This window comes from Vombatus ursinus, unplaced genomic scaffold, assembly GCF_900497805.2.
Source record: "Vombatus ursinus unplaced genomic scaffold, bare-nosed wombat genome assembly UNPS02014810.1, whole genome shotgun sequence".
Taxonomy (NCBI): Eukaryota; Metazoa; Chordata; class Mammalia; order Diprotodontia; family Vombatidae; genus Vombatus; species Vombatus ursinus.
The window spans coordinates 23158846-23175660 of NW_020954588.1; the positions used below are offsets into that span (position 1 = coordinate 23158846).

General features: G+C 40.9%; 1 protein-coding gene across 3 annotated transcripts in view; it reads left to right on the forward strand.

Moving 5' to 3' along the window:
• Nucleotides 1-16815, forward strand: part of TBL1XR1 (transducin beta like 1 X-linked receptor 1) — a 158723-nt gene that overhangs the window by 94589 nt on the left and 47319 nt on the right. The window contains exons 3-4 of one of the 3 annotated variants that reach the window (XM_027876135.1): nucleotides 2337-2405; nucleotides 4148-4377. The exons of 1 other annotated variant lie outside the window; for it this stretch is intronic. The gene's annotated coding sequence lies outside the window, so the exon portion shown is untranslated. The remainder of the gene's footprint in view (nucleotides 1-2336; nucleotides 2406-4147; nucleotides 4378-16815) is intronic. One more of the 3 variants, XM_027876133.1, reaches the window with a different exon arrangement.

Below are 16815 nucleotides of genomic sequence, written 5' to 3' on the forward strand. Positions count from 1 at the left end.
TTTCTTTCTTTCTTTCTTTCTTTCTTTCTTTCTTTCTTTCTTTCGCGAGGCAGTTGAGGTTAAGTGACTTGCCCAGGGTCACACAGCTAGTGTCAAGTGTCTGGTCTGAGACTGGATTTGAACTCAGGTCCTCCTGACTCCAGGTCCAGTGCTCTATCCAGTTACGCTCCCTAACTGCCCCAAAGACCTGTTCATGTTTGTAGGTGGAAGGGAAGGAAGCAGTAAATAGGGAGATATTAATAAGAAAAGGTAACAAGTGGGAACCATCTAAAGGAAATGATTTGGGAGGGATTTGGATTAGAGTCCAGGTAGCGGAGTTGGCCTTGGGAAGAAGGGAGGGTTACCTTTTCATGAAGGAGGAGAGAATTGGGGGCTTTAAGAATGTAGAATACATTTTATAAAAGAGGAAGCTCACGTCATTTAACTTCTGTTCCCAGTGAATTGTGAGGTAAGATCCTCTTTGTGTTAGTCTAGAGAAAGCAAAGGAAGGGAAGGGAAAGGGAGAAAAGAGAAGGATGGCAGAGATTCAGTCTCCTATTTGTAGTGCATTCATTGAGCATAGTTGTGTGGTGCTTCCAGCATTCCCTTGTAGAGGGCAGGAGGAAAAACTGTCACTGAATCCTCAAATATTCACTGAACTTCTAGGACATCAAAGGGAATGGACCTGTTCCCTGCTGGCCTTGCAGAGCTTCCAGACCTGTCCGTAAACTCTAATTCAGATTGTGATATAAAGAGATCCAGAAAGTAATATGAGCATTCAGAAGAGTGGCAAAGAGCTCTTCTAGGGCATCATAGAACAGGGTTGTGAATGACATCTGAATAGTTTGAGTGGGGCCTCAAAACTGGCCATAGCATCGTGGAGGAGCTTGGGATGAAATGAGAGAGACAGAGACAAAGAATGAGAGAGACAGAGAGAGAACTCCGAGGGCCGAATGGCTGCTGCCAACTGTTTTTCCTCTTGACTAAATTTAGCTATGAATTCATTTTAGGGTTTCTCCCACTAAAGTGTTCCTTTGATTCTTCATTGTTGTGAAGGTACAACTTTGGGTTTCCTGAATTTATTCCAGGAGAGTGTAAATTTTGACAAAGCCTAACAAACTGTCAAGGCTTTGATCTAGGTGATTGATGGACAGGCTGTTTGCCACTCGAGGGCCAACCTGTCAAATTTGGGAGAGTCTCCATGCTAGCCTGACTGCCAGATGATATGTGTTCAGCCACAGCAACTTGTGGAAATCAGGTTGTATTGAGAGGGGGTGTGATCTTCATTGGAGAAAGTGCACCATTGCTGAAAGCACACATGGCTGAAAAGATCTTTGGCTTTAGTAGCAAACTTTAGTAATTGGATTAGAGGAATTGAAGTTAGCAAACTGGGCATCAGAAGACAGAGATGTGGGCCTCTAGCTCCTTTGTAAGCTCCTAGAGGAGGGGCTCAGTTGCTGTGCAGGCTGGGGCTCATTGGAGCTCCTCATTTTTCCACTGAACTAACACTTTGCTGGAGGTCTAGGGCATAGGGCTGGAGAGGATAAATAGCTAAAGCATCCTGGTCCTCAGTGGGTCTTAAATTCCTTTGTAGTCTGAAAGCACATTTTCCTAGGAATAGTAGCTTCAAGATACAAGTATCAAATTTAGAGGTGGGAAGTGGGAGGTGGGACTTCCATTTCCAAAGTTTGGATGCATTCAAGAGCCCCATGTTGACTCTAGACTGGGCTTTTAAAGAATGGCCTTAAAGACGCATAAATTTCCTGACCCCAATTTTATCTCTATTAAACTTAAAAAGAATTAAGTTTATATATTTTATGGAGAGCAAACTTGTAGCTTTTATTACTAAAGGTAAAATAGACTTTTTGTTGTTGTTGTTGTTAAAGAACAGAGACATGCTCCCAAGGCCATCTTGGTGTGTATTTTTTTAATCCTCTTTTCAGAATACAGATGTAGAATATCATAGCAAAGCTTACTTTTGTTTTCTGGAAAAGGAAGTTACAGTTAGTATTTGCATTTATATTGATTTTCACTTTACCTGCCCATAGCCTCCCAACCTTTGTTGTTACATGTATGCATGTAGGGTGGGGGGAGGGTATTCATATGTGCACTTGAACTCAGACCCATTGAAGGTTACTTTAGCTCATTTAGCTAATTTATGATTAGTTTCTAGAGTATAATGTAATTTGACACACAAATCAAAAGGGTCATGATAGGACATTTTAAAGATTCATCACTGTAAGAGACAAGTGGCAAATGGGCTTGGTTTTGTAAGCAATGTTCCATTAAATAGAACATTTCATTTGTAAGGAATGAGAGTGGGGGGGGAAAGTGACATAATGTGGTTTGTTTTTCAGGTGGTGTAAAACCAAAGTTTGTACTGCTACCACATCAGAGATTTATGGGACTTTGAGAGAGTAGTTCTGGTAAGGACTTCCAATAATTTATATATGTGTGTATAAAGAAGATAGAGACCAATACATTGGTATAAATGAACTTGAAACTTGTTAAATCCCCCTTTTGGGTTGGTGATCCTTTTTTTCCTGTCAGTATTTTTAAAGTAGAGCATTTTATCAAATAAAATTTTAACCTCAAAAAAGTATTGAAGTGAGATTTTATTGAGTACAACAATTCATTTGAAAATGTTATTCTAAGAACACTTGAAAGAATTATTAGCAGAGTCTGTCTTTCCCCCACAAATATAGTATTGTTTGGACTTGAAGTTCGTAGTTATTGGGCCTTTGCTGTCTTGGCAGCTAGATGACCATGCTACCTGATTTTTGTAGATGCATCAGCTTTTTGGATTTACTAATGTTCCCTGGCCTTTGTCTCTTATCAGCCGGTAGGTTGTGAGTAGATTTTGCTCACAGTACTAGTCCTGGCAAAGAGAAATATATCCTGCCTGTGGACATCAGAAATGTTTTGCCTATGAGTTTACAAAAGTTAGGTGCAGAGCCATGTTTGGAGAGTATTGTCACGACCATGGAGACCTAGACCACAGTGACAGTATTCTTTCTCTGGTCAGGGTCTCCTCTAGAATGCCAGAATTTATGCTACCATTCTGATAGGAGAAATTGTGTGGAAATAATTAATGAAGAAAGGAGCTCTTGGGTTTGCCTTTAGAAGGTTACTTGGAACCCATTTTGAGCACATCAGACAACAGTTGTACAGCCAGATGAGCTGAAGACAGTGCAGTGGGTGTGTATGTGTGACTGTTTAATTCAAAGGTTTTAGTGTAGTTGTATACTAATCACTAAACTTGAAAATTAAATTGTCTGGAAACTCACTGTTCTGTGGTGTAGTCACGTAAGCTAGGATTGTTTATGGAAATCTTCAGCCTTCTACCAGTGCAAGTAACAGCCATGTGCAGCATGAAGAACTTTTCTTCACCCCCTCTGTCCTCCTGCTTTGTACCTACCTTTTGTACCTGTCATTGCAAGTGGGTGGTTTAATAGTCATAGAACTTTCGGACTAGAAGGGTTCATAGTGATCATTATAGCTCAATCTCTTCGTTTCATAATTTAGAAAATTAAAGCTTATCAAGGCGAGTGACTTATCCAAGTTTCCCCAAGTAGTTACAAACTACTATTGGAAGTAGATCTTCCAAAATTGTGCTGTATCTGGGCTTTAATCTGTAGTTCAGAATTCTAGAGTAGATAGGATTCTTTTTGAGATAGCCATACTTTCATCAGAGAAATGAAATTTATATTTATACTCAATTATATGAAGAAATTATTTGTGTTTAGGCTAGCATGTAATTAATCAAAGATAGCCGTTTGTCATTAGTTTCTAAAATACTGAAATTTTCAGGTAAATGGTAATAATTTTCACCTTGAAAGGTAAAGAGAACTTGTATTATTTTTAATTTATCATTGTATCTTTAGTGGTTACATTTTCTTCTGGGGGAATGTCAATGTTAGTATGTTAGTAATTTTGACAAAAATTTTCTTTCTAGCTTTCTAGCACAGGAAGAATATAACTTTATTTCCTTAGTTTTTTGCTTTGTAATCTAGTGACCTGTCAGAAATAAAAGCTCTTGTTCTAGGATGCATTAGAATCTTTATAATCAGAAGTTAATTTTTTTTCACTTAAATCTGAAGCCATGCCATTTCTTTTAGTTCTACATTCAATCTTGTATTTAAATTTTAAAAAATTGGCTTATTTTTAGTAAAAACCCTGAATCAAAGATGATATGGCTAATAGCTAAAGTGTGACCTCCTGTTTGTGGCTGCTTCCTGCACCTCTGGACTTCCCTTACAATGTGGGCTGTTTTTCCTACTTGCCGTCTGAAAAGTCTCCCTGGCCAGAGGCAGTTTAAAATTTTTGTATACTGTTGTCACCTGTGCTGCAATTATCTTCATGGGAGTCATTTTGTGAGTTCATCATGAGCATTACAAGGTGAGAAGACCAAATGTTCCATGACATAATGTTTCTTGATGATGAAACCCACTCTATCCTGGTCTGATTTGTAGCATAAATACGAATATTGATGTGGTTCCCTTCCTTCGTGGTATCTTGTACAAAAAGGACACATTTAGATTATCGATTGCTTTTAGAATGTCCACAAGCTTTTTGAAACTTGTTCTTTTAGCCTTCTCCACCCTTTCTCACTGCTTTTCCTCAGAGCAAAAGAAGGACTGGTCATGTGATGTTTTTTTCTTTGTTTTCATGGATTGCCATGGTTAAAGAATTCATCTCTTCTTATTGACCAGCTGCTCATAATAAGCATCTTCATATTTAACTAGGCTGGTCCTTGGACAGAAGATGGAGATTATCACCAAACAGTTCTTCCCTAGGTTATCATGCACTCTTTTTCCTTTCCTGTCTTGATCCTTGGGTGAACTGATTTAGCTGCAGCCCATTCCCCTTCCCAGGTCCCTTGTCCCTGATCCTGCTGTTGGTCATGCCTTGCCAAGACCCCATCCTTTTACTACTCCCACCATGACACACTGTTTGCTGCTTCCCAGTCACGTGCTGCTGAACAGAGCTGGAGAAAATAGCAAAACCATATCGCCTGGGTCCAGCACAAACTTCTGTTATTTCCTCTCCATTGGGCCCTCCCAGCAGCAAGGCAGGCCTTCCTACTTCTACCATTTTCATATTTCCTCCACAATAGTTATTCCATACTATTTTAATCCTTCTAAAGTCTCCCAGGGTATCACTATCCCCAGTCCTCTTAGCTGAATTGTAGGGGTCTGTAGGTGTCAGGGAAAACTAGGACCGCTGGGGTGAGGGCTGTGGAGCCCTTTTCAGGGTTGCTTTCCACCTTTGGTGTCCACCTGGTACTCGGCTCTCACCTATGGCTCCAGGAGGAGCGTGCACAGGCCACACCCTGGTAAACTGTTTTGGCATCCGGGCTGCACCAGGTTGAGGGTAACATGGGTGTCAAACCCATCATGGACTTGGGTATCTACCCCAGGCATTTGAAAACTTCCCCCGGTGGAACGGATGGGTGTGAACACTCTGTTCCAGTGGGCCATGAAGACAGTGGAAGTAGGTGCTTTGGAGTGCTTATAGCTTGGTTAGACATTAAAAACACCAAAGTCATCCACAGTATTCTGATCTATTTCCAGTTACCTTGACGTTGTCTTGACACTGGACCTAGATGACTCTGGAAGAGAGAGTGAGGCCAACTACTTTGAGCAACTCTGCCTCACTTAAATCCAATCTATGTGTGAGTCAAAGACATCAGGCATACCATTTTGCCATTTTTACCTATCTCAAAGTCCTATGACAATGGTTAACAAAGCAGCAGGTGTGGATATACTGGGAGCTGTAGTCACAACCCTGCACACAGGCAGGCAGCGCAGGCCTTAGAGTCGTCTTCTCACTGGGCAAAAGCAGCGGATGAATGCAGCAGATTCCTGGGTATCTGAGTGGGCCTTTTTGAAGGACGACACTGCTCACCTCCTGGCATGAGGAAGGGGCTAGAGAAAGTGCCCTAAAAATTGTCTGCTTCACCCATCCTATCCCTGGGTAGGTTACCACAGCAGGTGAGGATCCTACGCTGTAATTGAAACACACACACAAAATAAATGTACAAAAACTTTTGCAAAGATGATGCCTCTCACCATTGGTACATGGAATGTGTACACACTTATGGACAACATGAAATCCATTAGACCTGAAAGATGAACAGCTTTTGTGAGAGAACTCAGCAGGTATTGCATCCAAATAGCAACTCTGAGTTAAACAAGGCTGGCAAATGAAGGCCCGCTTCCCGAAGTTGGAGCTGAATGCATGTTTTTTTTGAGTGGCTGCAGTGATAGGGAGTGCCATGAAATTAGTTTTTCCCCTGTTTTCTTTATATAATTCAGTACCTCTACCTATGGATAGAAATTTAAAATAACATTTATTAAGATATGCTTAATAAATGTTGAATTTAATTTAAAGTTAAATTTAACTTAAATATAACTAAACTTTCAATTAAACCTAAAAATTTAACTTAAATTTAACTTAAAATTACCTTAAAATTAAATTTAATTTAAAAATTTAACTTAACTTTTTTATTTAAAAAATTCTTCTGCTTTGAAGTCAACTGAACATATATTAATTTAGTGTCTAGAATGTTTCTAGATTCTAGGAATCCCCTCCCCCAAGGAAAAAACAAAAACCCCAAACAAAACCCTCCTTGTTCTCAAGGAGCTCAGATTTCTTCTGTAGCACAGACCATGTGCTTGATAAGTTGCTTGATTAAAACTGACCTCACTCAGGAAGGAAATGGTGATACCCTCCGTGTAAATTCACTGTTAGGTGTTGACTGTGTTTCATGGCACATGTTAGGGTGTTGGAGTTATCAGTACCAAACCAAAGACAGATAGGAAATTGTTCTCATCCTCAGTTTTACATTCTTGTCCTACATTCTCATTGTGATTGGTGGAGGAAGATGGAAACGGATACACGGATAAGTACAAAATAATTTGAAGAGCAGAGAGGGCAGTGGCAGGGAGATCTGAACAGGCCTCCTGGCACCTAAGTTGAGCCTAAGGTGAAGATGCGGAGACAAGGGCATTCTAGGCATGGCAAGATGGATAGCTTTTACAAAGGCTTGGAGTTGTTCCCAATAACAGTATTGGTCAGTGAAGCTATGGGGCTGACAAGTGTGGACCACAATCTTAGGAAAATAGAAGTTGTGAGCAATGGAGAGGAATGTTGGCAAAACATCATTCTTGAAAACTTCCTGTTCTCCCTAGGGTTTGGATAAAAGTGAGCTTTAGAATGTTACCAGTGATGACTCAACTGCAAGGATCTGTCTAAGTGATACCTTGTAGAAGGTGATTTGAATCTATAAGTCAGACCTATCACTAATCGTTCATCAAACTGGACGGTTTATCTATTAGATGCAGCCAGGTGGCACCTGGTGCAGTGAATAGAGGGGTGGGCTTGAAGCCAGGAAGACTCATTTCCTGAGTTCAGATCTGGCCTCAGACGCTTACTAGCTGTGTGACCCTGGGCCGCAGGGTCACTTAACCCTATTTGCCTCAGTTTCCTCATCTGTAAAATAAACTGGAGAAGGAAATGGTAAAGCACTGCAGTATCTTTGCCTAGAAAATCCCAGATGGAGTCATGAAGAGTTGGGCATGACTAAAATAACACCAAATTATCTTCACGCGCCCCCCCCCCCACCCCACCCCATCCCCTCCCACCACACACACACACACACACAGTAGAATGTAAGCTTCTGGGGTGCAGAGATTATGGCAGTTTTATTTTTCTGCAGTTCAATTATTTTATGTATATATTTTATTAATTTTGAGCATTTAAAAAAATCAGTGTGTGTATCACTAGGGAGATAATTCTGTAGTATCAGGATTTTAGGGTTAGAAGAGACCTTAGAAGTCATGTACTTTACCTGCTAATTTTATTGATGATTCATTCAACTGAATTAAGCATTTTTAGGCACCAATTATGTGCTAAATATTGTTCTAGGGCAGCTAGACCTTAGAGATACAAAGACAACACAAAAGTAAATACAGAATAGATACAAAATAGCTCATGTGCCCCTGCCCTTTTTTTTGAGGGGGGAAGGGAGTGTTAATAACTGTCTTCCTTCAAGTTTCAGCTGAAATCCATCCCTCTTAATTCTAAATACTTCCCCTTATTGGTTGTTTCCAATTTATCCTGTATATAAGCTTGTTTGGACTTGAGCTTATTTGCATGTTATTTCCCCTATTAAATTGGGAAACCCTAGAGAGCAGGGATCACTCCTCTTAGCCCAGTGTCTGGTACATAGAACCACCTAGTAAATATTTATTGATAGACTATGTAGGAAGTGGCACCTTGGATGAGCCTTGAAGAGAAGCAGGTACTGCAGCTGTGTGCAGGGAGGTGAAGCAGGGGCAAGCATTTGTGCATGAGGGACAGAGTGAGCAAAGGCATGGGGAGTTTGGAGGGGGACTCTTGTTCCGAGGCAAGAGTGTGTAGAGAAGAGGACAATGTGGTCAACGGTATCAGATGCAAAATGGTCAAGGAGAATTGGGATTTGTTCCTTCCAAATCTTTTGTATTTACTGTCCCCAGCAGAGTCCATCCAGGGCTGTGGCCTGGTTTCAGTTTTGACTTTGTCTACTGGGTGCACGGCCTTGCACATCTGTAGTAGTTTGCTGAAATGCTTTCTGAATTAAGGTCAGAGGAACTGAAGCCAGATTGTAGGTAGTCAACGTGTGAGCTAGGTTAGATGATGGAAAGAAATTGGATGCAACAAGATACCAGTCTTCCTGAAGATATAGGAGTGAAAAGAGGAGAGAAGATTACCAGTGGCATAGTTCAGGGTCAAGGAAACTTTTGTCTTTCAGGTATAAGTCATGGTTCCTGGGCCCTCAAGGATTCTAATCTCATGGACTATTGTGATCCTGGGGAACTTCACTGCTGTCCCAACTGAAGAGGGAAAGAAAGGATAGAACCACTCAGCATGCCTTCATTCTGTGGGGAAGTCTCACTTAATTGCTTCCAAACAAAGAGACATACAGTATTACTTCGGGGACTTCTGACCCATTTGTGATTTCCCTGGTCCCCTTACCTTATATTAGATAAAAAAAGACCGTAGCATATTTGTAGACAGAAGGGAAGGAGCCAAGAGAATGGTAGGTAAAATTATATTATAATCTGTAGAGATGGAAAAGGCTGTAGGGATCTTCTGCTTCCTAATATCCTTCTCCCTTTTAATTAAATTATCACAATCTCATCTGTTTGTGTCCTACTTGAAATTTCTGGCTTTCCTTTTGTCACTGGGTTCTTGTCCTCCCTATTTCAAGCTTTTAATGAAATTTTATTAATAATAATATTTAGCATTGATGTAGCTCTGAAATAACTGCAAAGGCCTTTACATGTGCTATCTCATTTGATCTTCACAACCACCCTTTGAGGGAGCTGCTATTACAATTATTACTTAAAAAAATGAGGAAACTGAGGCTGAGGTGCTCAGTATCATACAACTGGTGTCTGAAGATCTGATGGTCTCTCTGATATGAAATCCAACTTTCTGTCTGCTATGCTTTCCAGTTGTTTTAATGAGTAAGGAAGGAATAGTTCAACCTCCAAGCAAGGGTTAAAAAAAGGTGGATGTATAGGATTGGGCTCACCATTTTGGTTGGGAATCTCACTTCCTTCTTCTAGCATGACCAATTCTCTTTTAGCATGCCCATGTACCTCTTCTTTCTTGCCAGAAATTAACATCCCAAGGCTGACCACATGTAGTCAGCATATTCATGGATGTTTATGTGAAGTCTAGTTGTTGAACTGGTGTGCTATTTCTCTTACTCCAAAATCACATTTCAAGTACATGTCATCAGAGTGATACCAGATGGCAAAACTCTTCACCTTCTTTTAGATAGCTGTATTGCTAACCTAGAGCTAAAATATTTAGGATTCTCTCTCTTTCCTTCTCCTTTCTGTGTTGTTGTTCATTCATTTCAATGGTGTCTGACTCTTTGTGACCCCATTTGGGGTTTTCTTAGCAATGATATTAGAGTGGTTTTCCATTTCTTTCTCCAGCTCATTTTATAAATGAGAAAACGGAATCAAACAGGGTTAAGGGTCATACAACTAGTAAGTGGCTGAGGCCGGTTTTGAACTCAGGTTTTTTGACTCCAGGCCCGGCACTGTATCCACTGTACCACCTAGCTGCCTCTCTTCTTCCCTCTTCCCCCCTCCCTTCTCTCTCTTCCTTCCTGTTGGTGTCTGTCTTTGTCTCCTCTTCTCCTTCTCCTGTCCCTCAGGTCCTATGCTATGTTGCTTGTCCTATACTACACTGTCTAAAATTCAAAGCCTAGTAATTGCCACCTCAATCTATACATTTTAGGTAAGTAAGCCATGTTCAGAAGGCAGCCTGGTGTAGGGACACCCAGCCTCATCACTCAACTTAAACTGCTCTTTCCAAATTGCCAAATCAGTGGTCTTTTCTCATTCTTGACTTCTCTGCAGCTTCTGGCACTGGAGATGGTCTTCAGTTCTCCCCGGACTCTTCTACTTTCCCAATCACTCCTCTCTCTCTCTTTTGGATCATCTTCTGGTCATGCTTGTTAACCTAAGGTTTCCCACAGGGCTTGGCCCAGGCCCTCTTCTTTCTTTATAGCATTTCACTTGGTGCTCTCATCATTTCCTGTGGATTCAGTGGTCATGGCTTTGCAGATGAGTTGCAGATGTGTTTATCCAGCTTTAACATCTCTGCTGACCTTCATTCTCACACTTCTAACTGCCTATTGAATATTTCTAACTGGGTGTCCTGTAGACATCTTAAACTCAGGATGTCCAAAGTCAAGTCACTATCTTTTCTCCTAAACTTTCCTCCCTTCCAAACTTCTCTCTTATTGTTGAGGATTACTGTCATCATCCCAGTCTTCCAGTTTCGCATCCTTGATTCCTTACTCTTTCTTATCCCGTCCCCTACATTCAATCAGACATGTTGATTTTACCTTCATAAATGCTCTTTCTCATGCCCCCTTCTGTCCCCTCCCTTCTCCAGCCTACCCTCCATCAGCTGTCACAGTGATCTTCCTAAAGTGTAGATCTGACCACTTCAGCCCCTACTCAATAAACTCCAGTGGCTTGTTATTACCCCCAGGATCTAATATAAATCTGCTGCACCTTTCATAACCCCCTTCCCCTACCTTACCACACTGTTTGCCAGTTATTTCTTCCAGTAGGCAGTGAGCTCTTTGAGAGCAGGGGACTGCCTTTTTATCTCTAGCCTTAGCATAATGCCTGGCATATAGTAGGCATTTAATAAATGTTTGACTGACTTTGAAGGTATAAAACATTAAGCAAGCATTCTCCAAATCTTGTGTAGGAGAACCCCAATTTTCTGCATGATGTGTAAAGGACATTCCTGAAAAAAAATGTGTGTGCTAGTGATGTTTTTCCAAAATGCTGAGTCAGCTTGACTCACTGACCAGAAGGCCAGCCCCAGAGTGAGGATAATCTTGGTTCATGTTCTCCCCTGATCCATACTAGTTGTCTTACTATTCATGACTGAGTTACCAAACTTCTCAGGATCCCCAGACAATGCACTGTAACTATCAGTTATAGAATAGTTTTTCTGGGTGGTGGAAGGATTTTCTAATCTTGGAATTTCCTGAAGCATTGGGGTCAAAACTCAAATAGAAATGGGGCCACTAAACCAAACAATAAAGATCCCTGCCTACCCACAGTGACCTAGAAAACAACATATTAAAATTATCTATGTTCTATGTATTTTTACTTTGTCAAATATTTCCCAATTATATTTTAATCTCCCCCCTCCATTGGAGGGGAGAATCATAGGTCTGAAACAACTTCTTTGCTCCTCTCCCCAAAACCAAACCAAATAACCAATCGTCTATGAATCTATATGCGTAAAAATTAAGTTCCAATACTTTTTTTGACACAGAGGGTTTAATTTCTTCTTTATTCTTCCTCTTCTTATGCTGCAGTTATTTTGTGACCAGAGATAACTTGGTATATCAGATTAGCCCCACAGTCACCTAGTGTGATTCAACCAAAGTAAAGTAAATTTTGATCAGGAATTTACCTGTTGGAGTTGGCAAGCTTGGATAGCTTGAAGCACTATGAGATAGGGATCAGTAAAGACCACTCAGGTTTTATGGGCCTGCACAGGGAAAAGAGGGAGGGATTATTGTCTGCTTAAACAGTTTTGTCTTGGTGGGGGTATGAGTGCTCTTGCCTCTTTGAATGACTTTATGGGTAAAGTAAGTGAATTAGAAGATTTTTTTTTTCTCTTAATTGTTTGTTGGAGTCTGGCTCTCTTACTTGGTAATAGAGAATTCAGTCTTGAACTAGGTCAGTGGGCCAGTCTTGAAATGCATCCTAGAATTTTTGTTTTTAAATTGTTGAATTACCAAAATGATTTTGTTATAAGGTTAGTCCTACTAGCACAGGCCTTCTAGTGCTAGTGTGCATTTTGTAGGGCTTTTAGTATTCATATTATAGGTATGTTTATGCTTCAGTTTGGATTTTTTAATATTTTCATGTTGCCCTATTTTCATATTTTCTCAGAGGCTATCAAAAGTTGTTACAGGAATGAAGTGTAATTGTTAATTCAACCTGTTAGACACCTTTGAGGCTAGATAGAAAGGAAGCATTTTCTTGGTTTTGAACTCCACTCTGGGTGGGGTCGGCAGCATATATACACACATTAGTGAATACAACATCATCAGAGTCATTTCAGGAAGAAACCGATGCTAATAATGGGCCATCTGAAAATCCGGAAAGGCCTTGTGTTAGGAGGTGACTCTAGAACCATGCTTTGAGAAGTTTCCAAATATGGGGGACCACTTGTGCGGTTATGGGGATGGGAGATGAAAAAGGGAATAGCTACCAGTGTGATTGGCATCATAAATGTGTGACTATATATTTTGAAGTGAGACTGGAAAGTTATGTAGGAGCCAAGATTGTGAAATGAGTGTCAGCTATCAGCTTGCTTTCACTAAACATGGCCGTCCCACCCCTACACCTGCTGTTTGCTTCTTTCCCTTCTTAGACAAGCCCCCAGATGGCTCCCAACATGAAATCTTGCCCAGTTTAAGTTTTCTTTGGTCACTTTATCTCCTTTTTTTACAGTGTGTCTCTTGTATATAGTAGATACTCAATAGATATTTGTTGATTATTGTCTTTACTCTATGATTATCATTAAAGATGTTAGCTTCTTTCAACATTAATACCAAGTATCTAAGGGCTGGGTTATAATCCAGAAATAAATTGAGCACCCTGCACTCCCCACTCAGGTTGCTTGTTAAGTAATTCTCTGCATACTGGTGGCATGGAGCACTTAGAGAAAGTCTGATCTGGGTTGGGTGGGGGGAGCATATGCAGCCAAATAAAGGGTGATGACATAATACAAAGTCATTTGAAAGAAAGGGAGGGAATTGCTGCCCTCTTGGTGACCTCTGCCTCTGCCCCGGGTGCCCTGAACTTCAGTGACTCCTTTGGGCATCCTGCCTAGCACAAGGAGCTGTCTTCCTCCTGGCAGCAGAAACTCATAGCTCCTGTGTCAGATCCTAGTAAACTGATCTTAGAAACATCTTCTTATTCTTTTCTAGTGCCCTTAAACTAGATGGGCCTTTGATGGCCATCTCTGGTTTGCCAAAGATCAGGCACCGAGTATTTGTTAAAATGCCTACTGTGGGTCAGGCACTGTGCTGGGGACTGGGAATGCAGGTACAAAGAATGAACTAATCCCTGCTTGCAAAGAACTGACGGGAGTGGAAGAAGAGGGAATGATTTCCAGTGAGGTTGGAAAAATAGGTTGGGTTCAGGTTGTGAAGGGCTTTAAAAGATAAACAGAAGGGGGACAGGACTTGATTGAGGAGAGGAGTTAGATCTGTACCTAGGAAAGCTTACTTTGGTATCACTGAGTAGAAGTGTGAACTGATGGGAGAAATTTAATCCATAATCTAGTCATGAGGTGGTGAGGACCTGAGCTAAGGTGGGATAGCTGTCTGAGTGGAGCTGTAGAGACCAAATGTTGTGGAGGCACAAACGGCAAGATTTGACAGCTGATTGACTGTATGAAGCAGAGGAGAAGAGCAGGAGAATAATGCTTAAGTTAGGAATCTAGGATACTGGTGGTGCCTTGGATCAGCAGTGGGACATTTGGAAGGGGGAGAGTCTTGGCGGAAGTTAGTAAGTTCAGTTTGGAACATAAAATTTTAAAATGCATCCAGGACATCTAGTTTGAAATGTTCAGTAGGCAGTTGATGATGTGGACTGGAGTTCAGTTGCAACTCAGCCTATGTTTGTGTATCGTCTGCATAGAGGTGATATCCATGGAAGCTGATATGGACGTCAGGCATGTAGAAGAAGGAAAAGAGGAGGGCCTAGGACAGAATCTTGGAAGAGTCCTAAAATATAGGGGTGTGATGGATGATGAACCACGTAAGACAGGTAAACTAGGAGATAATAGTGTCCCAAAAGCCTGGAAGAAGAGAGAGAGCATGTGGAAAGAAGGCTCTTCAGTTCGCCACTGCACTGGTTGTATCATGTACCTGGGGGGACCTCCTATTTTTCAGCTCATCATAGAGCTAAATGCCAGTAGGCTTTGTCTGAGGTGCCCCAGTTACCTATTTCGGTAATAGCAGAGGAGGCAGGGGTTAGCCATTTGCTTACTGCCACAACTAAATTAGACTGTAGTGATCAAAGTCGGTCCTTCTTTTGCTACTACCTGCAGTTTTCAGTGACCTAAATTTTCCTAATTTTGTTCTACTAACCCTCAAAATTTGTTCTACTCCACTCAAAATAAATGTACAGTTTAATAATCAAATTTCCTAAGATAATAAGTTTTATTATGGAATTGAGCTTTGAAACTTACTTTTTAGGAAATTCATATTTATAGTGAACAAGTAGCTGTATTATCTCAACAAGGCAGCTGGGTGTCACAGTGGATAGAGTGTGGGGCTTGGAGTCAGGAAGACTCATTCTCCTGAGTTCAAATCTGGCCTCAGAGATGAATGAACAATACAGAACAAATGATCATAACAATAAGGGCCACGAGGCAGTGTTGATGTGGCAGTAGCTAGAATGCTCAACATGATTCAGGAGAGATCTGGGACCAGGAACTCAGCCTCTGTGTGTCTTAATATCCTCCTATGTAAAATAGGAATATTTCTGTTGTACTCACCTGCTCTGTGGTTGTTGATTGGCTCCAGTGAGATGATTGCAGAAGTGCATTGTAAACCTTTCTAAGCACCATGGAGTAATGGAAAAAATGTCACGGACAGACTCAGAGGGCCCAGGACTGCTCTTCAGTAGCTCTGGGAACTTGGACAGATCACTCAATCTCCCTGGGCCTCAGTTCTTTTATCTGTGAAATGAGGTGGGGGGGAAGGTGTCAAAGAAGATTACCCCTCTTTGTGTGTCATGGATCCCCTTGGCAGAATGTTTTTAAAACAAAATACGTAGGTTTACAAAGGAGATCAATTATATTGAAATACAATCATAAAAGTAAAAATAAAACAAACGAGGATCTCAGGTTAAGAGCTCCTGCTCTAAGGTTTCTTCCAAAACAAAACCCAAAAAAAGCATTTAAATGTGAGAAGGCAACTGGAGTGGGAGGCATGGAGGGAAGGAAAGAAGGGAGGAAGGAGCTCACAGTAACCAGGGAGAAAAAGAAATAGATTTTTGTGGGGGCATATCTAACTGTATGTGACCATGTGAAAGCACTTTATAAATATTATCTGTGGTTTTTAACACAGGTGAGGATTATAAGTCACATTCAAATATCATCTTTAAGGGTGATAGATCTTTGACTCTTGAGAAGCGGGGGTAGGTCAAATAAAGAATAAATGTGCTTTAGCTAGCATGCATTTATTAAGCACTTACTGTGTGTCAGTCTGTGACCAACATCAGAATCCTTGCAGTGGTTTCTGTGGCAAATGTCAGCTGTTGCCTGATACCTTCCTTAATTGTTGGTCATTTTCTGCACGCTCTGACAGCAGACACAGCAGACCTATGGGGTCTTTTGCTTGTCAGAGGTTGCTATGTATCTGCCTGCATCAGGAAGGTCCTGTACCCAGCCAACATTTTCATCAGCAATATAAAACCCAGCTCTTTCCCTCAGTTCCCCATTGGGTTTTTGAAAGTTTTCTGGAGCCTGTGTTACTAGCTGTATGACTGTAAAACTTGAAGATGATGGAGATGCCATTTGTATATTTTGGAGCACTTTGAATGACCTTAGTGGCAAGGCATGCTTAGTATGAGATTGCAAGCAAGCCTCATGCATAAGGTGGCCTGGAAGGGAGCCAATCTTCCATCCTTTGTCATGCTTTCTGTCCCATGGCTCAGCAGGCAATGTGCCCTGGTGACCAAGAGGAGGGGACATGGTATGGTCACAGGTGGTGTGCTTATTTTGTTCTTGTCTTTTTCTTACCAAAAACCTTAGGCAGAGTAGCTCCCTCCCTGCAAGACCTCAGCGTGGTGTTTCTACCACTATTCTTTCTAATTCTTCATTCTTGGTACTCTTCCCCTTGAAATACACCCATCAACTCATGTTCATGCTCCTAGCCCATCATCCTTAAAATTTAGTCACTGTTAACCTACATAGGGAAAGTTTCAGCTAAAGATCAGATTTGGGCTTATGACCCTTATGTGACTCATCACTTTCTAAGGTATTTTCCTACAGTATATAATGGTGCACAGGATTGTGATGTTAAGCAATCCATTGCTGTTTAAAAAAAAATAACCACTTAATGAAACTCCTGTTTAAAAAATCAAACCTTTAAAAGATTTCCTTTGGCTTTTATGGGATTAGTACTTAATAATTGGATTTTTTCAGACCATGAATGCAGGACTTTTTGAGATACATAAATGCCCCCTCCTTCATAAGTGAGACCTATATAAGTAAATA